Raw genomic sequence first — 24,372 nt, forward strand, 5'->3', positions numbered from 1 at the left:
AATCTTCTTCAGGTATCAGTTGAACTCTTCATCCTTTTGGGATGTTATCAGTTTCTGAGGGAAAGGAATTGTCTGACTTTGTGGGGGAATTTGAAGAGCTCCTTCAACTTTCTTGGTGATCTCCTCTCTATCCCTGTTCTGGATCTGATTGGGCATTAGGGGAGAGGACTCTTCCTCTAAGTCAAGTCCTTTCTGAGTAGTGATTTGGGGATCTCCCAAAGTTCGTCCGCTCCTCAGCTCGATGTGGTTGTAGTGTTTCATCGGGTTTATATCGGGCTTTCCTGGAAATGTTCCCTGTGCTCTTGAGAAATACTGGGCTATTTGGCTGTCTTGCATCTTCTGATGTTTTTTAGAATTTTTCAGTCTTTGAGTCAATTGCTTGATCTCATTTTTCATCTCTTTTTGCTTTGAGAGAGCTTCTTCGAGCATCTTTTCGATTTTGGACAATTGTGAAGGTTACTGTTGTTGATAAGTCTGTTGTCCAGATGAGTAGTTCTATTGCCCCAGTTAATAGCTTTGTTTTCCTGGTCCTTAGTCTTGATTATTCCAGTACGAAAAATTTCGACGGTTCCTCCATCCGGGTTGTATGTGTTGGAGTACGGATTGTTTTGCTTTTGGTTATAACTGACTATCACATCGCATTGCTCAAGTTGGTTTATCTGTGCTTATATTGGCCCTAGGGGGAAAGTATCTTAAGTGTGATCCTTACTCCCGCAAGTTTCGCAAACCCAAACTATTGCATTGGCCGTGTTGTTTCTCATGGCCTCAAGCTTCTTGGTCAGAGCATCCAGCTTTGCAGACATGAGTGTGACTGCATCTATGCCGAATTTTCCTGACGCCTTTATTGGACTCTCTAAGAAAGAACCGCCAGATCTTTCAGTTGCCCACTGATGGTGGTTCTGTGTCACATTCTCTATGATCTCTTCAGCTTTATCAAGGCTCTTGTTCATTAATGCTCCTCCTACTGCAGAATCGAGGGATACCTTCGTGTGATAGTTGATTCCATTATAGAATGTGTGTACAACCAACCATTTTTCAAGACAATGATGGGGGCACTGTCTCAGCATACTTTTGAATCTATCCCAGGCTTCAAATAATGATTCTGATTCTATCTGTTTAAAGCTTGCGATCAAATTCCTCATGTGGGTAGTTTTGCTTGGCGGGAAGAATTTGTCCAGAAATTTCTGCTCACACTGCTCCCAAGACATTATGTTGTTTGCTGAAAGAGAATTTAGTCATTGCTTAGCTCTGTCTAGAGAATCCAAAAAGAAGTAATCGTACTGATTCTGGAGGGACCCCGCTCACTTTCATAGTACTGCAAATCTCGTAGAAAAGCTCTAAGTGATGGTTTGGATCGTCGTGCGGTCCTCCTCCAAATTGATTCTGCTAAACCATGTAGATTACTGCAGGCTTGATTTCAAAATTGTTGGCTTCGATTGGCGGTCGAGTGATACTAGACCGAACCTCTCATGTATAAGGTGCTGCATAATCTTTCAATAGTTTGTCAGCCATTTCTAAAGATTCTTGTGCTGCTTGAAATGGTTTTTGTAAGTTTCTTCTTCTCAAAAAAGTCCTATCGATCTCTGGATCGAACGGTAGAAGTTGTCCTGAAAGATTAGCTCTTCACATGCAAGAACAAGATATGGAATATAGTAAAGAAAAGAGTGAAATAATATATATTTTTTAGGCGTTTTAATAAAAATACAGAAAATAAAGAAAAACAAAAATAAAATTATTTATTTCTAAAATGCAGAATATTAGAAAAAGAAAAGATAAAGAAAAAAAATACAAAGTCTAGACTAATCTAATATGACTTTTGCTAATGTTATAGATGCAGTCCCCGGCAACGGCGCCAAAAACTTATTACTATTCCGCAAGTGCAAGGATTCATCGTCAGTAATAAAGATTATCGATCCCACGAGGACTGGTTATAAGTACTAGCAATGGTTCACTTAGGATTATCTAAACTACCGATGGTTATAAGTTATCTAAAGAAAGGAGATTGGGAAACGAAAACGAGAACTAGTGAAGAGAGAGTAACTAACTTGGTTTATGAAGAGTTCTAGGAGTTCGGTTTCATTGTGGTGGTATTAATGTATCACATTCTATCCTTTACTTATTGTCCATCAACATGCATTCACCGAAAATTAAAGCAACTATCCTTAAGTACTAAATAGAGAAGATCCCTGTGAAATCCTGTTACAGTTAACCCTTGTCACTAGGGCGCCTCGGTAGATCACAAGAACGCAACTCTAATTGGTGTCATTAAGGATAGAAATAAGGGATTGGTTTGGTCTCTTACTTCCTTGTGGAGAAGTTGTCTCTCCTTTTAAGGAAGTACCCTAGATGTCCATGAACGGGTTACCCTTGTCACTAGGGCCCCTTGGGTATGCGATCTAAGAATCTCTCTACGAGGTTAGCAATTCCTACACAATCAACTAATACACAACAAGTAGTTGTAACAAAGCAAGCGAAATCATACAATGAATAGAGGTATAAATATGAGTCTTACATCAAAACCAATCCACAACTATTCCCTAATCCTAGAAGAAGGAATCTACTCCATAGCCGCCAGAGAAAAACTCGAAGACATAATGTAATTAAGCATACAATCCTCAAACAAGAAGAGAGAGAGAGAGAGAAAGGATGCTTATCCAATGACGACGTGTGATCTTCGAATCCAATCCTTTGCTTTTGGAGTTGATGTGGTGATAAAGGATCGCTGGACGGAGGTCCTGGACGGCGTGGAACGGCACCAAGGTGATTCTCCCTTTGACGGCTCGCCTCCCCCGAGGAGAAGGGTTAGAAACCTTTTATAGGCTAGGGCACAGCAGCGGTGGCACGGCTGTATGGATGTGGCACGGCCGTGCCTTCTTATGCTTCTGGTTGCACTATACAGCCGTGCCAATTGGCACGACCATGTGGATCTGGGGCTCGGCTCCTAGGACACGGTTGTGCAGGATCTGTGGCACGGTCATGCAAGATTGCACGGTCGTGCACTGCTTGGCTGCGGTCGTGGGGGGCACGGTCGTGCACGATTGCACGACCATGCAAGGATCTGTCACTGTTTGGCACCACGGTCGTGCAAGAGTTGCACAACCATGCACTGTCCTTCTTCTGTTTGGCCACACGACCGTGCAAGGTTGCACGGCCGTGTTCTCTGCCTCGTTCCGGTGTGTCGACAATAGTTGTTTTTGCTCTGAAAGTTGTCCCTGTCAACACAAAATCAAACAAAGAGTAGATATCCGAACAAAAGAGTATTTATGATGAGTACATGATAAAAGAGATGATCATGCAAAGAATATATATGTATAAAGCAAGTGAATGTGCATTAAAATATGCATAAATGATCATAATATTTACACACATCAACACCCACCCTCTGGGAGGAGGTTGGGGAGGCCCAGCTGCTAGGACCGCAGAGAGCTCAACATGAGGCAGAGTTGGTCCGCACTATTAGACGGAGGATGTCAGAGGCGCAGGACCGCCAGAAGAGTTATGCTGATCGGTGACATAGACCCCTAGATTTCTCTACTGCCGACCATGTATTCCTGAGAGTGTCATCCACAAAAGGGGTGAAGAGATTTGGCTTTCGAAGTAAACTAGCTCTATGATACATTGGGTCTTTCCAGATCTTGGAGAGGATTGGAGCGGTAGCTTATCGTCTGGCGCTACCTTTGGCTCTGGCCGGCATTCATGATGTATTCCATGTGTCTATGCTAAGGAGATACATAGCCGACCCAACACATGTTATGTCGGATATACCAGTTCCCATTTAGCCTAACGTTACCTATGAGGAGGTTCCAGTACGGATTCTGGACCACAAAGAGCATCAGCTGCAGAACAAGACAATTCAGTTAGTTAAAGTCATATGGCAGTATCATTCTGACGAGGAGGCTACTTGAGAGCTCAAGGATACGATCCGAGCTCGATACCCCCATCTTTTCACTTGAGATATGTGGGTTAATTTCTGTTCAGCATTTACACTGTTTAGCAATAGCTAGTACTTGCTAATGGTAAATAACAAAAATTTTGGGACTAAATGTTTATTAGTTAGGGAAAATGTAAAATACGCCACCTAAATATAACCTTAAGGGAATTTTCAGGAATTTTTAGAAATTTTCTGGAAATATTTTGGAGCTCATATGACGAGTTTAAGGGGATCAATTATTGGGCCATGGGAAAGCCTATTTAAGCTATCCATTTAAACGAGGAAAAGTTTTATTTTCCTTTTTTTCCTTTTCTTTTTCTTTTTCTTTTCCTCCGTTTCTCACCCGAGCCCTAGTTTCCCCCACTGCTGATCCCCCTTTGTCTCCTCCTCTCCCTCTCGCGGGGCGCCGAGCCTTTCCCTTCGTTTCCCAACCCGACGCTGCCCTCCCTCGCGTCGCTTCCCCTTCTCCACGAATACAAAGCCTCAAGCCGATCCCGATTTCCTCTCTTCTCTCCAGTCACCCTCTTCGCCCAATCTAGTTCCTCGGCCACCACCCGACGTCGTTGCAGTTGCGCGTCGTCGCCACCGTAGTCGCACGCCGTCACCGACTTCCCACTTCACTGGAAAACTGAGCACTTGAGGTCCTTTTTCAGCCATGCCCTAGATCTTTCTGACTCGCGTCGTCCCCACCGTGTGCTGACAGGCGGCGTCGCCGTTCATCCACGCAAGCAGCCGACGCCGAGGTCCCTTCTCCATCTCCTCCTTCCTACGTAATGCCACTGTTGATTTTGGCACCAACCAAGTTGTAGACGACGGTTGCCACTTTTCCGACCACAAGAAGGTAGGATGTGTTGTTTGTCCTATTATCCTTCCTGTTCGACCCTTGCTACAACTTGTCACTAGTTCGATATAATCTAGGTTTGCAGATCCATAGTTGCGGCGACCATCTGAATTTTGATGACCACAGTAGGTTGGTGATCCTTGAGGTGGCAAGGGTTGTAGGACAAATTCACCAGTGGCTAGAAGAATCGAGAGCTGCTGAATTAGGTAACAAAGTAAATATGATCGGATTAGTGAGTTGATTAAGCTATTCTTAGTTGATATTGTTAGATTAAATTGGGTAAGGTGTTAGGAATTTGTTCCTTGCAGTAGCTTAAATCCGAATTAATATGGGTATGGTTAGGTATAGTTGGTCATGTGGTTTTGGTTAAAATATTGGATCTAATCTAAGCTTCGGGTTAGATCCGATTAACCGAGATCAATGAATAAATTAGGGTTTCTTGGTTAATAGGAATTTGGATTTAGTTAATTGGTGTACTTCAAATTAGCTAAAATTATATGCATGTTGTTGCAGGACATTGATTCGAGACGGGCATCTCGATGTAGGATTTCTGGTCACGATCTTCTTTTGAGGCGGATACCATTGACTTATCTTTTGATATTATCGTTCTGATATACTTAGTAGGTTATAACTTACGGTAATAGTTATGTTGATTTCGGTTTGTTATGTCACTACATGATACCTGTTGCATGCTTTTTATCTGTTCTGCATTTATGTTTTATACTCTCTTGATTATTGTCATGTGTATTTATGTTCATGGAGGTAGTGACATACCATGCCTTATTATGTACCGGACTAGTTATTTGTCATACCATTTACCTTTTTGTACATACTTTATGGATGTCAATATGGTTAGGATTTACATGCCTAGTGTCATACACCATCTTGCATGATTGCATGCTGAGCGATTGACAGCTCCATTATTGTTGAGCTCATGACCAGTTACATGGATCTGTACACATAACAACTCATGGTTAGTGGTATATCAAGCAGGGTGTGTGGCAGTTTGCTCTGTCAGTGCTTTGCTGGTCCACTCACGGGTAGCGTGACGCAGCGTGGTAGCACGACAGGGGTCCCTCCTCTGGATTGTCTCAGGGAGATGAGAGCATTGAGTCCCCCACTTATGATTTGGGGTAGGAGGATAGGTGTACTCCGACAGCATCTTGTCCACTCCGTCACTCATCAGGAGAAGTGATGGCAGAGTGCATAGTTGTCATAGCCCTACCCACTCGGTCTCACCATCGTGTGTGAGATGGTTGAATGGCGTCAAGGGTGACCATGTCATTTGCATCATATGCATGGATTGCATTTATTACTTGTGTTTGCTGCACTCTATTTGCTGCATATTTGGTGGATGCATATGATTGACATTCATACAGGTGACATTTTTTATCTGGTTTGACGACCCTTATTATCTTGATAAGAGGTCCCGGTGAGTACAGTTTCTCCCATTTCCTTCAGTTTTGTATTTTCCATTATTATTCCAAGAGACTGTACGCATAACTATTACTATTGGTTATTTCTACTATGCATGTCAGCTTGGTATCCGCTAAGTGTTGGACTCACCCCGTTGATTATTACCATTTCAGGTTGAAGCTGTCAAGAGGTTCCAGTCGCTAGTCCCCACCCTGAGTCGCGACGATTTTGTACTTTTGGACTTGTGGTTTCCTTGTTATATTTTTATATATTTGAGATGTATAACTGTACTCGTGAATTTTTATCAAGTTTTGGTCTACTGCCTTTATTTTCCGCTGCGTTGGAGTTTTGTTGTGGGTTTAATTTTTCCGTCGTATTAGTGGAGTAGGTTTTATTTAAATAAACTGCATGGTTGTGTTAGCTAGAGACTGAGTTAATATAAACTAAATGAATTGTTAGTTACTTTTATTGTTATTTTTCCGGCAGTGTTGGACGAGGTTTGTGTGGCTCTGAGGGTTTTGTAGTAATGTTTTAGATTGTCACTGGTACAAGGGAGATGCTGTCAAAATTTTCTCGGTAGACACTCCCTCGAGGCGTGACAAAATCAATTCCAAGTATTTAAAAAAATATATCTAAAAAAACAAAAGCTTTAAGTTTACATTGGATCAACATACAACCTAATACTGGGTGTAAACCAAACTAGGACTAGCCGCTGCAACTTTGTAGATGATAATGTTGACCGTCGCCGTCGCCTTGGAGATGATAACCGAGGCAAGCTCAAGGAGGTGAAGGTTTCATCCTCCATGCTATAAAGCAAGTTATCATTAATGCCAATGTCATACAAGTCAATAGAGATATAAATGGAGTTCGACTTCAAATCCAGCACTGAAGACGTATCAATGCAAAGAGAAGAAGTCGCGCTTAAGAATAGAGTATACTCTCCCAAATTGTTCATTGTGGTAGATGCCCCCTCAGCTTGCAATGTCATCTTGGGTCGACCGGCCTTCAATGAGTTCCGGACAATAGTTTTAACCTACCGCCAAAAGATCAAATTCTCGATAGACGACCGGGTCGGGGAAGTCAAAGGTGACCAGTTGGCCGCCCAACGCTGCTATGTCGACATGGTCAAGACCGAGGCCAAGTCCACTCGGAAAACTCCCCGGCTAGAGGTAAGCGCCATCATCGAAAAACCGCCTACCCTAATCTATGAAGAAAAAGAGGAAGTCCAAATCCATATCGGCCAAGCGTAGGCAACAACTTTCATAGCGTCTGATCTGGAAGCCGAGCAGAAGGCGGAGCTGATCACCTGTCTACAGCAGAACCACGATGTATTCGGATGGTCGACGCACGAGCTTCCAGGGATTTTCCCGAGCGTCACGCAACATGAACTTCGCATCCGACTGAACCCTTTAACGATAAAGCAGAGAAAGAGAGACTTCAGCACCGAATAAAACCTGATCATCCGGGCAGAAATAGAGAAGCTGCTGGAGGTCGGCCACATATGGAAAGTTCAATTCCAAAGATAGCTTGAAAATGTCATGCTGGTCTCCAAGCCGAGCACCAAGTGGCGAGTCTGCATCAACTTCCGGGACCTCAACAAAGCATGCCCGAAGGAGTTCTACCCTCTACCTCAGATTGATCAGATGGTAGACTCCACTGCGGGGTGTGAGCTGATATGCATACTGGACGCTTATCAAGGGTATCACCAAGTGTCACTGGCCCGGGCAAATCAAGAAAAGGTCTGCTTCATTACGGCCGACGGAACGTACTATTATAATGTTATGCCATTCAGACTGAAGAACGTCGGGGCTACTTATCAGAGGCTGATGAATAAAGTGTTCCGATGGCAGATCGGTCGTAACATAGAGGTATACATCGACGACATATTAATCAAATCCCTCCGGGTTGTTGACCTGTGTGCAGATATCAAGGAGACCTACCAGACACTCAGGAAATATGGGATCAAGCTGAATTCAAATAAGTGTCTATTTGGCGCAAAAGGCGGGTGATTCTTGGGCTACATCGTCACCGAGCTGGGCATCGAGGCAAACTCCAGCAAAGTGAAAGCACTACAAGACATGCCGCCGCCTAGAAATTTGAAGGAAGCGTAACGTCTCACCGGTCGGATAACAGCACTATCTCGGTTCATCTCCAAATCATCCGACTGGAGCTTGCCATTCTTCAAGATACTGCGCCAAGCCACCAAATTTCAGAGGGACGAGGAGTGCGACCAGGCATTCGATAAACTCAAGGCATACCTCAATTCTCTGCCTGTACTAGCTAAGCCACTCGTCGGCGAGCCTCTCCGAATTTACCTGTCATCGACCAAGCATGCGGTCAGCTCGGCCCTAGTTAAGCCGAACGGCGAGGAACAGCCGGTGTATTTCCTAAGTCATATATTGAAAGGCACTGAGTCCCACTACACTCGTCTCGAGAAGTTAGCTTATGCGTTGGTACTCGCCTCTCGGAGGTTCTGCTCATACTTCCTCGCTCACTCTATCATCATGATGACCAATAGTCCCTTAGGGAGAGTGCTCCTAAATCCAGAGGCGTCCGGACAGCTGATCAAATGGATGACAGAGCTTAGTGAGTTCAACATCCAGTACCAGCCCCAAACGGCCATCAAAGCGCAGTCCTTGGTGGATTTCATCACTGAGGTACAAAATCCTGAGCCGGCCATTTGGAGGGTATATGTGGATGGTTTGTCTACTCAACAGGGGAGTGGGATCGGTGTATTACTCATCTCCCCCCCAAGAAGAGCGGACTCAACTGTCCATTTGACTGGACTACAAGGCAACAAATAATGAAGCCAAGTACGAGGCACTAATAGTTGGCTTACAAGCCGCCCGACACGTTGGAGCCATCAAAGTCCTCATCCACTCGGACTCCCAATTGGTTGCTCAATAGTTGACCGGGACGTTTGAGATAAGTAACGCCCGACTCAAGCTCTACACTGAAGCCTTCGAGAAGCTGAAGGCCCACTTTCTAGAGGTTGGCATACAGAAGATCCCCCGGTCTGAGAACCATGCTGCAGATGAGTTGGGCAAATTAGCCAGCTCATTATCGTCGAGCGTCATATCACAAACGATCGAGCAGGTATCTCTAGTGGCTTATATTGACCGGATGGAGGGGCTCACCTTCCCAAACCATTGGAGGGTGGCTTTGACGAAATTTTTGAAGTCGGGAGCTACCCCGTCCGATCAGAAGGAGGCTCGCTTGTTAAGGAAAAGGGTTGGACGATTTACATTGATTGGGGATCAACTCTACAAGAAGGCCTTCTCTAGTCCTCTACTTAAATGCATCGGATCGGAGGACGCCGACTACATACTACGGGAGGTACATCAAAGGTCCTGTGGAGGACACCCGGGCGGCCGCTCATTAGCAAGGAAAATTCTATTGGTCGGATACTTCTGGCTGACCCTCCAAGAGGATGTCGCTTGGACGATGGCTACCAATTTGTCTTGCCAGAAATATCATAACCTCTCGCACCGATCGACCGAAGAAATGAAGGCATCCACAGTCTCTTGCCCGTTCGACCAGTGGGGTATGGACATTATTGGGTCATTCCCCATGGCAACAGGTCAGTGGAGGTTCCTGCTCGTCGCAGTGGATTACTTCTCCAAATGGGTTGAAGCTGAGCCGCTAGTAAGAATAACCAAACAGATGGTCATGAAGTTCATCTGGCAACACATCATCTGCCGGTTTGGCATCCCGCGCAGGCTTGTCTCAGATAATGGAAGGCAATTCGCTGGTCAGAAACTCAAAGAATGGTGCGGAGGATATGACATCCAGCAATCTTTCACCTCCGTAGCCTATCCTCAGAGCAATGGGTAGGCCAAAGTCGCCAATCGGGAGATCTTACGAATCCTACGCGCAGGGCTCGATCATGTTGGAGGAAGTTGGGTAGATGAACTCCCCAGCGTGCTATGGGCGATCTTCATAACTCCCAAAGAAGGGACCGGGGCCACTCCTTTCCACCTGGTGTATGGCAGTGAAGCGGTCATCCCCGTCGAAGTCAGAGTTGAATCGAATTGGAGACAACACTATAGCAAGGACAACACCGAGCAGAGGCTTCTAGAGCTAGACTTAGTGGATGAAGCGCGCGCAAAAGTTGCCATCCGGTTGATGGCATACCGGCATAGGATGAAGCAAAGCTACAATCGGAGGGTGATCCTAAGATCATTCCAGGTAGGTGACCTAGTATAGAAGAAGGTGAAGTCGATCGGCGATGTCACCAAGTTAGAGGCCCCGTGGTCAAGACCCTTCAAGGTCGTAGAGAAGCTCCGCTTGGGCGCCTACTACTTGGAGGATGGGGACAGACAGTGACTGGAAAGGCCGTGGAGCGCGAACCATCTCCAGTCTTATCGAGCCGGATGAGAGGTGTGCTGATGTAATAATCAATGTGTCGTTGTATCCTTGTACTCTTTGAATGCAGGACAGAAATAAGAACAAGGATTGCCAAGCTCTGTGCCGAATGGCGCATCAAATTATCGAGCAACGACGTTAAACCCATGTCTCCATCGGCAGTCGAGCGGTGAGCTTAAACCCATGACTTCCTCAAATCGTCGAGCGGTGACATTACCCCCATGTCTCCATCGGTGATCGAGCGGTGACCTTAAATCCATGACTTCATCAAATCGTCGAGTGTTGTGTTTTTCGGGCCGCGAAAACCGTGTTTTCGCGTCACGGAAACCCCGAATCACCCATGCCACTGGATCTCGTACGAAGAAAACTTTCGAAAATATGAGTACGAGTTTAAAGCTTCAATCTATAGTAGATCTACAAAAGAAAAAAACTTTTATACCTTTGAAGCGAAGCCCTTCGCATTCCCGCTCGTCCAAACGGTGCCGGATCTCAAGAGTATCAAGATAGATACTCCTCTAAAAGTATCCACACGAACACGTAGGTGGAGAAAACCACACAAAATGGTGTGCTAGCACCTATGTGTGGTTCGGCCAAGTTGAGGAGGAGAAGGAGAGGAAGAGCTAGAGAGGAAGAAGAAGGAAAAATGAGGCTTGAATGAAAAAATCAAATTCTCATCCACACTAAAGTGGCCGGCCACATTCACCATGTGTAACTCCCTTTCTCATTAAATGTAGCCATTAAAGAGAATGACATTGTAACTCCCATGAGGTGGCACACTTTGATGATGTGGAGCATCATCATTGGTCCACATCTTGTCATCTCACTAATGATGTGGCAATTAGTCAAGTCAAACTTGACTCTTCCTCTTCCTCTCAAGTTAAGTCAAACTTGACCAAATCTCTTCCATGGTTGATCTAATCTAACCATTTGATTCAAGCCAACTTAATATAATGAATCTAATTCATTAAATTAAGTTGATTTAATGAGTCATAATCTAAATTAGACTCATTGAATACATGAATCAACTTGAGTCCAACTCAATTAGCCCAATTTGGATTACTCTTAATCCAATTTGATTCATCAAATGAATCTAATCCTCTTGGTTCATCATATGAACTCAATCTCCATCTAATTGTCCTTAGTGTGTGACCCTATAGGTTCTTGTAACGTTGGCAATGCCCATAAACCCATTTAGGAGCATAAGTAATGAGCGGTATCTAGCAACACATCATTACTACCCAATGTTACAAGAATGTTGAGATCCAACATCACCTTGTGACTACTAATTGTGACTCCTCACAATATATGACAAGTGTCCTTCTATCCTAGACATCTAGATTGATCAATGTGAGGCATAGACCGTGTCATCCTCTGATCAATCTAAATCCTGAACTCCAAGTAGACTCACTAAATCCAATGAGCTCAATATCTCATATTGACTCATTTGGGCATGGCCATGCACTTCGTGGTCTCACTCTATCAAGAATATCAATGTCACTCCCGTCATATAGGAGGGATAGATCCCATCTACATCACTCACATCCCTCTATATAATTCATTACATACCCAGTAATTGCCTTTATAGTCCACCCAGTTACGGGTGACGTTTGACGAAACTAAAGTACATAACTCCTTATGTAGGGAACCATGGTGACTTCAGGTCTAAGAACTAGTAGTCATACTAATAGCCACATGAGAAAGTATATGACACTCATATAAGGATCCATGATACTTTCTCATGGCGGGTCATTCAGTATACATTCTCCAATGCATACCCATGTGTCAACTTGATATCTCTATATCCATGACTTGTGAGATCAAGTCATCAAGTTGACCTACATGCTAGTCTTATTGCATTAACATTGTCCCTGAATGTTAATACTCGACTAGATTGATTTAGAGTAGTGTTCCCTATATCATCTCACTATCGATTCAACCAATCGATTGATATAGGTAAGAATCTTCTACTCAAGGACGTTATTATACTTAGTTTATTTGGCACCAATACAAGTAAGTATAATAACCAAAAACCAAATGCCTTTATTTATATAGAATATGATACAACAAGTCCAAAAATACAATCATCAAATGATTGGCTCTAGGGCTCTAGCTAACAATCTCCCACTAGCACTAGTGCCAATCAGTGTAGGCTCTAAGCCCCAATGACCTAGTGTGACCATCATGCTTCCTCTGTGTCAAAGCCTTGGTCATGGGATCTGTGATGTTAGCCTCTATAGGTACTCTGCAAATCTTCACATCTCCTCTCTCAATGATCTCTCGAATGAGATGGAAGCGCCGTAGTATGTTTTTGGTCCGCTGGTGTGAGCGAGGTTCCTTCGCCTGTGCTATAGCTCCATTGTTGTCACAATAGAGCTCAATGGGGTCAGTAATGCTAGGAACCACCTCAAGTTCAGTGATGAACTTGCGGATCTAAATTGCCTCCTTTGCTGCCTCTGATGCAGCAATGTACTCGGCTTCTGTTGTAGAATCAGCTACTGTGTCCTGCTTCGAACTCTTCCAGCTGACAGCACCACCATTAATGCAAAATATGAACCCTGACTGTCGATCTGGAAGCTGGCATCACTGTAACCCTTTACAGCTAGCTCATCATTGCCTCCATATATCAAGAAATATTCTTTAGTCCTTCTCAAGTACTTAAGAATATTCTTGACCGCTATCCAGTGACTTTCACCTGGATCTGACTAGTATCTGCTCGTCATGCTCAAAGCATACGAGACATCAGGTCGAGTACATAGCATGGCGTACATGATCGATCTTATGGCTGAGGCATAAGGCATCTGATCCATGCGGTCTCTCTCCTCTCTAGAAGAGGGACCTTGAGTTTTCGAAAGACTCACGCCATGTGACATCGGCAGAAATCCCTTCTTGGAATTCTGCATGGCAAACCGAAGGAGTACCTTGTCAATATATGTACTCTGACTTAGGCCAAGCAATCTCTTCGATCTATCTCTATAGATCTGTATCCCTAGAATGCGAGATGTCTCGCCCAAGTCCTTCATTGAGAAGCAACTCCCTAGCCAGGTCTTGACAGACTGAAGCATAGGGATGTCCTTCCCAATGAGTAGTATGTCATCCATATACAATATGAGGAAGACAACTATGTCCCCTACAACCTTCTTGTAGATACAAGGTTCATCTTCGTTCTTGATGAAACCAAACTATTTGATTGCATCATCGAATCGAAGATTCCAGCTCCGAGAAGCTTGCTTTAGTCCATAAATGGACCTATGCAGCTTACATACTCTGCTAGTACCCTCAGGTTGTGTCATGTACACATCCTCGAGTAGGTCTTCATTCAGAAACGCGGTTTTAACATCCATCTGCCATATCTCATAGTCATGGTAGGCTGCAATAGCAAGTATAATCCGAATGGACTTAAACATCGCTATTGGAGAAAAGGTTTCATCATAGTCAATACCAAGAATCTGCTTGAAACCTTTAGCTACCAAGCGACCCTTATAGATAAGTCCATCCATGTCAGTCTTTCTCTTAAAGACCCACTTACACCCAATGGGTTTTACCCCTTCAGGTGGATCAACCAAAGTCCATACTTGGTTGGTGTACATGGATTCCATCTCGGATCTCATGGCTTCTAGCCATTTCTCGGAATCTGGTCTCATCACAGCTTCTTGATAGGTGGTAGGCTCATCATCTATGAGCACAATGTCATCATGGTCAGACAAGAGAAATGAGTATCTCTCAGGCTGACGACGTACCCTATCAGACCTGCGAAGAGGTATATCTACTTGAACTGGTTGTTGTTCCTCAACTCCTTGTGGAACAACATTATCCACAACACTTTGTGGTTCCAGTTCAATTTCCATCGAGGCATCAGTGCTATTGTTCGCATCTTGAACTTCTTCAAGATCGAACGCGCTCCCACTAGTCTTTCTAGAAACAAACTCCCTTTCTAGAAAGACCCCAGTCTTTGCCACAACTACCTTGTCTTGATGATGTAGAAGTAATATCCCTTAGTTTCCTTGGGATATCAAATAAAGTAGCACTTGTCGGATTTGGGTCCTAATTTGTCCGAGACTTGGCGTCCTACGTAAGCCTCACAACCCCAAATCCTCATGAAAGACACCCGGGCACAGCCCATATCCTATATGGTGTCTTTATCACGGCCTTGGATGGAACTTCGGTTGAGTATAAAAGCTGCCGTGTCTAGAGCATAGCCCCAAAGGTATGTCGGAAGATCCGTGACTCATCATAGATCACACCATATCTAATAGGGTACGATTCCTCCTTTCGGATACACCATTCCATTGTGGTGTTCCGGAGGAGTGAGTTGGATAGGATCCCACACTCGCTAGATAGTCACGAAACTCATGGCTAAGGTATTCTCCACCTCGATCGATCAAGTATCTTAATACTCTTGCCAAGTCGGTTCAGACTCCATTCTTGAATTCTTTGAACTTTTCAAAGGATTCTTATGTGTCATCAAGTACACATAACCATATCTACTAAGTCATCGGTAAATGTGATGAAGTATCTATAATCGCCACGACATTGAAAGGGCCACAAACATCACTATGTATGAGTCCTAACAAATCGGTTGCTCTCTGTGTCCGCTAAAGGGAGTCTTGGTCATCTTGCCTCGTAGGCATGACTCGATATCTCATATGATTCAAAATCAAATGAGTCCAATAAACCATCCTTATGGAGTGGGATAGCGCTTGTCATTTATATGACCTAAGCGACAGTAGGTTTGGTTCAGTCATTTGACTTGAACCTCTTGGTATTTATGTTATAGATAGGGCTTTCAAGGTCTAGAATATAGAGTCCGTTTATCGAGATGCACTACAATAGAACATATCGTTTAAATAGGCGGAACAACATTTGTTCTTTATTGTAACGAGAAACATTTCTTGTCCAAACAAGAAACTGAAATTATGTTCTTAGTTAAAGCAGGCACATAACAACAATCATCTAAATCTAGTACAAGCCTAGAGGGCAGAGATAGAAAATAAGTCCCTACAGCAACAGCAGCAACCCGTGCTCCATTGCCTATGCGTAGGTCCACCTCGCCCTTTGCCAATGCCCTACTATTTCTCAGCGCCTGCACATCAGTACAAATGTGAGAAGCACATCGGGTATCTAATACCCATGATGTAGAAATAGATAGATTGACTTCTATAACATGTATACCTGAAGTGGAAGTCTCACTTCTCTTCTTCTTCAGATCTTCCAAGTATACCTTGCAGCCGCAGTGGAAGCAGGTAGCATCCTTGGCGACCCCTCCTTTAGGCTTCAGTGCCTTGCCTTTGCCCTTGGCTTGGGACTTTCCCTTGCCTTTGGGCTTGCCTTGCCCTTATGTTTCTAAACCATCGTAGTGTTGGGCTTAGCCTTCTTAAGGTTTAGCTCAGCAGTTCATACTAGGGCAGTGGCTTGTCAATCTCGTTCATATTGTAGTTTAGAACGAATTGACTGTAACTATCCGGCAAGGATTGCAAGATTAGGTCAGTAGCCAGCTCTTGGCCAAGAGGGAACCCCAACCTTTGTAGGTTCACTATGTACCTAATCATTTTGAGTACATATGGGCCTACTGGAGCCCCGTCTGACATCTTGCACTCAAACAGTGCCCTTGAGATCTTAAATCTCTCATGCCTCGCTTGACCTTGATATAGTTGGCGAAGATGTTCAACTATATCGTAAGCGCCCATTAACTCGTGTTGCTTCTGAAATTCAGAGTTCATGGTCGCGAGAATTAGACAAGACACATCTAATGCGTCATCTTGATGCTTCTTGAAAGCATCTCGGTCAGCTCGCGGGGCTATTAACGTTCTTGGGTGAGAACTATTCTCGGGTTCCTGTACCAAGTTTGCTCCGTTGAGCTTGTCCTTCTCGAGGACAGATCGCAGGGAGAAGGTGTTCGTGTTCGACGTCATGGCAATTCTACAACAGAAATAAATGCAGAAATAAGTATCATATTCTTAATCATTTAATTAGGCCTTTAACTAAATGATGCTCCCACTGAATTCTATAATTCATGTGGGACAAGATTCACATCATACTAACCCTTGAGTTAGCTTTGGCTAATACGCCCAAGACTTAGTATGATCGGTAGGTAACGATTACCAATTACATCTCTATGCAACTCTTGTTTATAGGATCAAAATCCGCATTTATATTAAAACTCGAGTTAGCTTTGGCTAATACGCCCAAGAGTTAATATATATGTGATTTTGACCTATCTTTCCAACCGTTGGAAGAATGCCTATAGTTGTACTCGATCCAACCGAGTTAACTAGTTACTCAATCTAATTGAGTTGAACTCACCCATTCGTTGATAGGCGGGACCAAGATTGTCCCTCCGTACCCTACCAAGATAGTATGTGTTGCTCTGCTTTGGCAGATTCAACAACTACATGCAATCGAGGTAGTGGTAGGTATCACGACATGGTAGGCATTACGAGTTGACGCGATTTAGATCTGATCTAAACGATGATGCGTATCATATACTCGATAGATCTAATCTAATCGAAGGGTGCATCATGTGCACGATTTAGATCTAATCTAATCGCTAGGCACTAATTAACTACTTAATTAAACATGCATCACATACATATAAGCAATTAATTAAATTATTTTGTGATTGTGTCATGGCCCTACTACGATCTTCTCAAGCCAATGAGAATATCGGATGGTCAACCTAAGGTCAACAGCTTCTCAAGTTTCTTCCTTTGACCACCTTGTGTTGCTCGCCCCTCCTCGTAACTCCGTCTCGTGTGGACCTTCCACCACTTCAAAATTACATTACAATTTTGAAACTCGAGTTACATTCAAGTATAAATCTAATTTACACCCAGAATATAAGAGAAAGGCACGACGCGCAGGCCGTGAAAATAAAATAAATACAGCACGCACATCACATAACGGCACGCAGACCGTATTATGAATTACAACACATTTCCAAATCCAATTTGGGTTGTTTGGGCCATGACTATCACAAAATTAATATATAATTCAAAATTATATATTTCTATAATTTTTCCCGGCAGTCCCGATTAGCGATTTCGGGCACAATCGCGGAGCAAATCCCCTTGCGGGGTTAGGGGCTGTACCCCTACCCGCAATCTAACCATCGCGAGTTGCTCCTAAGCGATCCAAGAGCGCCTTAGCCCGCTGTCCCAAAAATTTTTGGGGCGAAACTTTGCCGTTTTGAAAAATTCTTCTCGATAGTCGAAGTCTACAAGTGCCGAAACACTTGTGCTTCGCTTCTAACTCTAAAAATATTAAAATTACAGAATAAACTGTAGCAAGAAAACAAAAATCTAAACTGTTGTGTTTTTCGGGCCACGAAAACCGCTTTTTCACGTCGCGGAAACCCCGAATCACCCATGCCACTAGATCTCGTGCGAAGAAAACTTTCGAAAATACGAGTACAAGTTTAAATCTTCGATCTACAGTAGATCTACAAAAGAAAAAAACTTTTATACCTTTGAAGCGAAGCCCTTCGCGTTCCCGCTCGTCCAAACGGTGCCGGATCTCAAGAGTATCAAGATAGATACTCCTCTAAAAGTATCCACACGAACACGTAGGTGGAGAAAACCACACAAAATGGTGTGCTAGCACCTATGTGTGGTTCGGCCAAGTTGAGGAGGAGAAGGAGAGGAAGAGCTAGAGAGGAAGAAGAAGGAATAATGAGGCTTGAATGAAAAAATCAAATTCTCATCCACACTAAAGTGGCCGGCCACATTCACCATGTGTAACTCCCATTCTCATTAAATGTAGCCATTAAAGAGAATGGCATTGTAACTCTCATGAGGCGGCACACTTTGATGATGTGGAGCATCATCATTGGTCAACATCTTGCCATCTCACTAATGATGTGGCAATTAGTCAAGTCAAACTTGACTCTTCCTCTTCCTCTCAAGTCAAGTCAAACTTGACCAAATCTCTTCCATGGTTGATCTAATCTAACCATTTGATTCAAGCCAACTTAATATAATGAATCTAATTCATTAAATTAAGTTGATTTAATGAGTCATAATCTAAATTAGACTCATTGAATACATGAATCAACTTGAGTCCAACTCAATTAGCCCAATTTGGATTACTCTTAATCCAATTTGATTCATCAAATGAATCTAATCCTCTTGGTTCATCATATGAACCCAATCTCCATCTAATTGTCCTTAGTGTGTGACCCTATAGGTTCTTGTAACGTTGGCATGCCCTTAAACCCATTTACGAGCATAAGTAATGAGCGGTATCTAGCAACACATCATTACTACCCAATGTTACAATAATGTTGAGATCCAACATCACCTTGTGACTACTAATTGTGACTCCTCACAATATATGACAAGTGTCCTTCTATCCTAGACATCTAGATTGATCAATGTGAGGTATAGACCGTGTCATCCTCTGATCAATCTAAATCCTGAACTCCAAGTAGACTCACTAAATCAAATGAGCTCAATATCTCATATTGACTCATTTGGGCATGGCCATGCACTTCGTGGTCTCACTCTATCAAGAATATCGATGTCACTCCCGTCATATAGGAGGGATAGATCCCATCTACATCACTCACATCCCTCTGCATAATTCATTACATACCCAGTAATCGCCTTTATAGTCCACCCAGTTACGGGTGACGTTTGACGAAACCAAAGTACATAACTCCTTATGTAGGGAACCATGGTGACTTCAGGTCTAAGAACTAGTAGTCATACTAATAGCCACATGAGAAAGTATATGACACTCATATAACAATCCATGATACTTTCTCATGGCGGGTCATTCAGTATACATTCTCCAATGCATACCCATGTGTCAACTTGATATCTTTATATCCATGACTTGTGAGATCAAGTCATCAAGTTGACATACATGCTAATCTTATTGCATTAACATTGTCCCTGAATGTTAATACTCGATTAGGAATGATTTAGAGTAGTGTTCCCTATATCATCTCACTATCGATTCAACCAATCGATTGATATAGGTAAGAACCTCTACTCAAGGACGTTATTACACTTAGTTTATTTGGCACCAATACAAGTAAGTATAATAACCAAAAACCAAATGCCTTTATTTATATAGAATATGATACAACAAGTCCAAAAATACAATCATCAAATGATTGGCTGTAGGGCTCTAGCTAACATCGAGCAGTGACGTTAGATTCATGTCTCCATCGATGGTCGAGTGGCGACCTTAAACCCATGACTTCATCAAATCGTCGAGCGGCGACATTAAACCCATGTCTCCATCGGTGGTCGAGCGGTGACCTTAAACCCTTGACTTCGTCAAATCATTAAGCGACGATGTTAAACTCATGTCTCCATCGACGATCGAGTGGCGACCTTAAACTCATGACTTCATCAAATCGTCGAGCAACGACGTTAAACCCATGTCTCCATCGGCGGTCGAGTAGCGACCTTAAACCCATGACTTCATCAAATCGTCGAGCGGCGACATTAAACTCATGTCTCCATCGACGGTCGAGCGACGACCTTAAATCCATGACTTTGTCAAATCGTCGAGCGGTGACGTTAAACCCATGTCTCCATCGGTGGTCGAGCGGCAACCTTAAACCCATGACTTCGTCAAATCGTCGAGCGGCGATGTTAAACCCATGTCTCAATCAATGGTCGAGCGATGACCTTAAATCCGAGTTTACCCCTACGGTCAAGCGACTAGTTGCAGATATGAGATTAGGGGCATTTACAGGCAAAGAAGAAAAGCTGTGAGAGGAAATGCTTCACCGAATGGGCATGCGTATATTAAAATCAAAATACTTAAGATTACATTGTGAGATCACAATTGGAAGATAAAAACAAAAGCTTGGCCGAATGGGCGAACCTACATTGGGACTTCAAAAATATATAGCGATCAACCTCACTCAAGATAATTAAGAGCATCATCGGGCAATGACTCGGTCATTTTATCCCGACTGATGATAATGTCCTTGAAGGTCTCGGGAAGGTGGCCACTCGCCTTGAGCTGGTTGATCGTCTCATCTATGGCCAGGTTGTAGAGCCGAAGATATAGAGCTACGACTTTTTCATTAAACGCGTCCGAGCGGATGTAGTTCTGCCTCAGTATTGTAAATCGGCTCGGCTCGGCGTCCTGATAAATCTTCATTGCCGCCCAGGAGACTTCCATCTTGGCCTTCACCTTCTCTATCTCATCCTGGACCAACTTCAGTGTTGCGTCCTTATCAGAGAGCTGGCCCTGGAGCTCGGTTTCCCTATCCGTCTGGCTCACTCGCTCAGTCACCAAAAAATCTTTAGCGTCTTTGAGCTTGCTAGTGAGATCTCGGACCTCCTTGTTCTTCAGTTCCAGGTCCTCAATGTTGGGTTTTTCGGGCCGTGAAAACCGCTTTTCGCGTCGCGGAAACCCCGAAACTCCCTAGCCAACGGATCCGTACGAAGAAAAATTTTAAAAACATACGAATACGAGTTTCTACCTATATCTACACCTAGATCTACATGGAAGAGATCTATACCTTCGATGCGTGCCCTTTTTCGTATCCCGCTCGTCTAAGATTCGCCGGATCTCGAAAGTATCAAAATAGATACTTCTCTATACGTATCCACACGAACACACTAGGTGGAGATGACCAAAACAAGGTGTGCTAGAACCTTATGGGATTCGACCAAGGAAAGGAGAGGGAGAGCAAAAATGGCTAGAGGAAGGAGATGAAGTGAATACACATGAATGAGAAAATGAATTCACATTCACAACAAAAGGTGGTCGGCCACTTTCCCAAGTGTAACCCCCATTTTTGCATTAAGTGTGGCCATTAAGAGATTTGTAACCTCCATGAGGTGGCACACACATGTGCTAAACATGATGATGTGGCACCTCATCATTGGCCACTTAATGCCAACTCACCAATGAGGTGGCATAAAGTCAAGTTAAACTTGACTCTTCATCTTCCTCTCAAGTCAAGTCAAAGTTGACTTAATCTCTCTCATGATTAATCTAATCCAACCATTTAATTCAAGCCAATTTAATATAATGAATCTAATTCATTTAATTAAATTGATTCAATGAGTCATAATCTAAATTAGACTCATTGAACACATGAATCAACTTGAGTCCAACTCAATTAGCCCAATTAGGATTACTCTTAATCTAATTTGATTCATCAAATGAATCTAATCATCTTGGTTCATCATATAAACCTAATCTCCATCTAATTGTCCTTAGTGTGTGACCCTATAGGTTCTTGTAACGTTGGCAATGCCCCTAAACCCATTTAGGAGCATAAGTAATGAGCGGTATCTAGCAACACATCATTACTACCCAATGTTACAAGAATGTTGAGATCCAACATCACCTTATGACTACTAATTGTGACTCCTCACAAAATATGACAAGTGTCCTTCTATCCTAGACATCTAGACTGATCAATGTGAGGCATAGACCGTGTCATCCTCTGATCAATCTAAATCCTGAACTCCAAGTAGACTCACTAAATCAAATGAGCTCAATATCTCATATTGACTCATTTGAGCATGGCCATACACTTCGTGGTCTCACTCTATCAAGAATACCGATGTCTCTCCCGTCATATAGGAGGGATTGATCTCATCTACATCACTCACATCCCTCCGTATAAAGGGAGTCTATGTATGAGTCCTAACAAATCAGTCGCTCTTTCGCTGTGCCCTCTAAAGGGAGTCTTGGTCATCTTGCCTAGTAGGCATGACTCGCACATCTCATAAGATTCAAAATCAAATGAGTCCAGCAAACCATCCTTATGGAGCTGGGATAAGCGCTTGTCATTTATATGACCTAAGCGACAGTGCCAGAGATAGGTTTGGTTCAGGTCATTTGACTTAAATCTCTTGGTATTTATGTTATAGATAGGGTTTTCAAGGTCTAGAATATAGAGTCCGTTTATCAGAGGTGCACTACAATAGAACATATCATTTAAATAGACGGAACAACATTTGTTCTTTATTGTAAACGAGAAACCTTTCTTGTCCAAACAAGAAACTGATATAATGTTCTTAGTTAATGCAGGCACATAACAACAATCGACTAACTCTAGTACAAGCCCAGAGGGCAGAGATAGAAAGTAAGTCCCTATGCTCCATTGCCTACTCGTAGGTCCACCTCGCCTTTGTCAATGCCCCTCTATTTCTCGCACCAACACAAATGTGAGAAGCACATCGGTACAAATGTGAGAAGCACATCCAATATCTAATACCCATGATGTAGAAATAGATAGATTGACTTCTATAACATATATACCTGAAGTGGAAGTCCGCTTCTTCTTAAGATCCTCCAAGTATACCTTGCGGTTCCTCTTCCAGTGCCGGTCGCACCGCAGTGGAAGCAGGGTTAGGCTTCAGTGCCTTGCCTTTGTCCTTGGCTTGGGACTTTCCTTGCCTTTGGGCTTGCCCTTGCCCTTATATTTCTGAACCATCAGAACAGTGTTGGGCTTAGCCTCGGGCAGTGGCTTGTCAATCTCGTTCATATTATAGTTTAGAATGAATTGACTGTAGCTATCCGGCAAGGATTGCAAGATTAGGTCAGTGGCCAGCTCTTGGCTAAGTGGGAACCCCAACCTTTGTAGGTTCTCTATGTACCCAATCATTTTGAGTACATATGGGCCTACAAGAGCCCCGTCTGACATCTTGCACTGAAACAGTGCCCTTGAGATCTCAAATCTCTCATGCCTCGCTTGACCTTGATACAGTTGACGAAGATGTTTAACCATATCGTAAGCGCCCATTAACTCGTGTTGCTTCTGAAGTTCAGAGTTCATGGTCGTGAGCATTAGACAAGACACATCTAATGCGTCATCTTGATGCTTCTTGAAAGCATCTCGGTCAGCTCGCGGGGCAGTGGCAGGAGGAGCCTCTTTTACGTTCTTGGGTGAGAACTATTCTCAGGTTCCTGTACCAGTCTAGGAAGTTTGCTCCGTTGAGCTTGTCCTTCTCAAGAACAGATCGCAGAGAGAAGGTGTTCGTATTCGACCTCATGGTAATCTACAACAAAAAATAAATGCAGAAATAAATATCATATTCTTAATCATTTAATTAGGCCTTTAACTAAATGATGCTCCCACTGAATTCTATAATTCATGTGGGACAAGATCCACATCATACTAACCCTTGAGTTAGCTTTGGCTAATACGCCCAAGACTTAGTATGATCAGTAGGTAACGATTACCAATTACATCTCTATGTAACTCTTGTTTATAGGATCAAGATCCGCATTGATATTAAAACTCGAGTGTGCTTTGGCTAATACGCCCGAGAATTAATATAAACGTGATTTTGTCCTACCTTTCCAACCGTTGGAAGAATGCCTATAGTTGTACTCGATCCAATCGAGTTAACTAGTTACTCAATCTAATTGAGTTGTACTCACCCATGCGTTGATAGGCGGGACCAAGATCGTCCCTCCGTACCCTACCAAGATAGTATGTCTTGCTCTGCTTTGGCAGATTCAACAACAGCATGCGATCGAGGTAGTGGTAGGTATCACAGCACGGTAGGCATTAGAGTTGACATGATTTAGATCTAATCTAAACGTCGATGTTGTATCATATACACAATATAGATCTAATCTAATCGATAGGGTGCATCTTGTACACGATGTAGATCTAATCTAATCGTAAGGTTGCATCTTGTGCACGATTTAGATATAATCTTAATCGTTAGACACTAATTAATTACTTAATTAAACATGCATTACATACACAAGTAATTAACTAAATTTTTTTTTTTGTGATTATGTCATGGCCCTACTACGATCTTCTCAAGCCAATGAGAAGATCGGATGGTCAACCTAAGGTCAACAGCTTCTCAAGCGTCTTCCTTTTGAA

The 24,372-nt window shown here is 43.2% G+C and overlaps 1 non-coding gene across 1 annotated transcript; it reads left to right on the plus strand.

Moving 5' to 3' along the window:
* The first annotated feature begins 1,038 nt into the window (after positions 1 to 1,038).
* Positions 1,039 to 1,144, plus strand: LOC121988133. The gene has a single exon (XR_006113886.1). It is a non-coding gene; the product is annotated as a small nucleolar RNA R71 (small nucleolar RNA).
* Positions 1,145 to 24,372: the final 23,228 nt, after the last annotated feature.

This window comes from Zingiber officinale, chromosome 5B, assembly GCF_018446385.1.
Source record: "Zingiber officinale cultivar Zhangliang chromosome 5B, Zo_v1.1, whole genome shotgun sequence".
NCBI classification, from domain to species: Eukaryota; Viridiplantae; Streptophyta; class Magnoliopsida; order Zingiberales; family Zingiberaceae; genus Zingiber; species Zingiber officinale.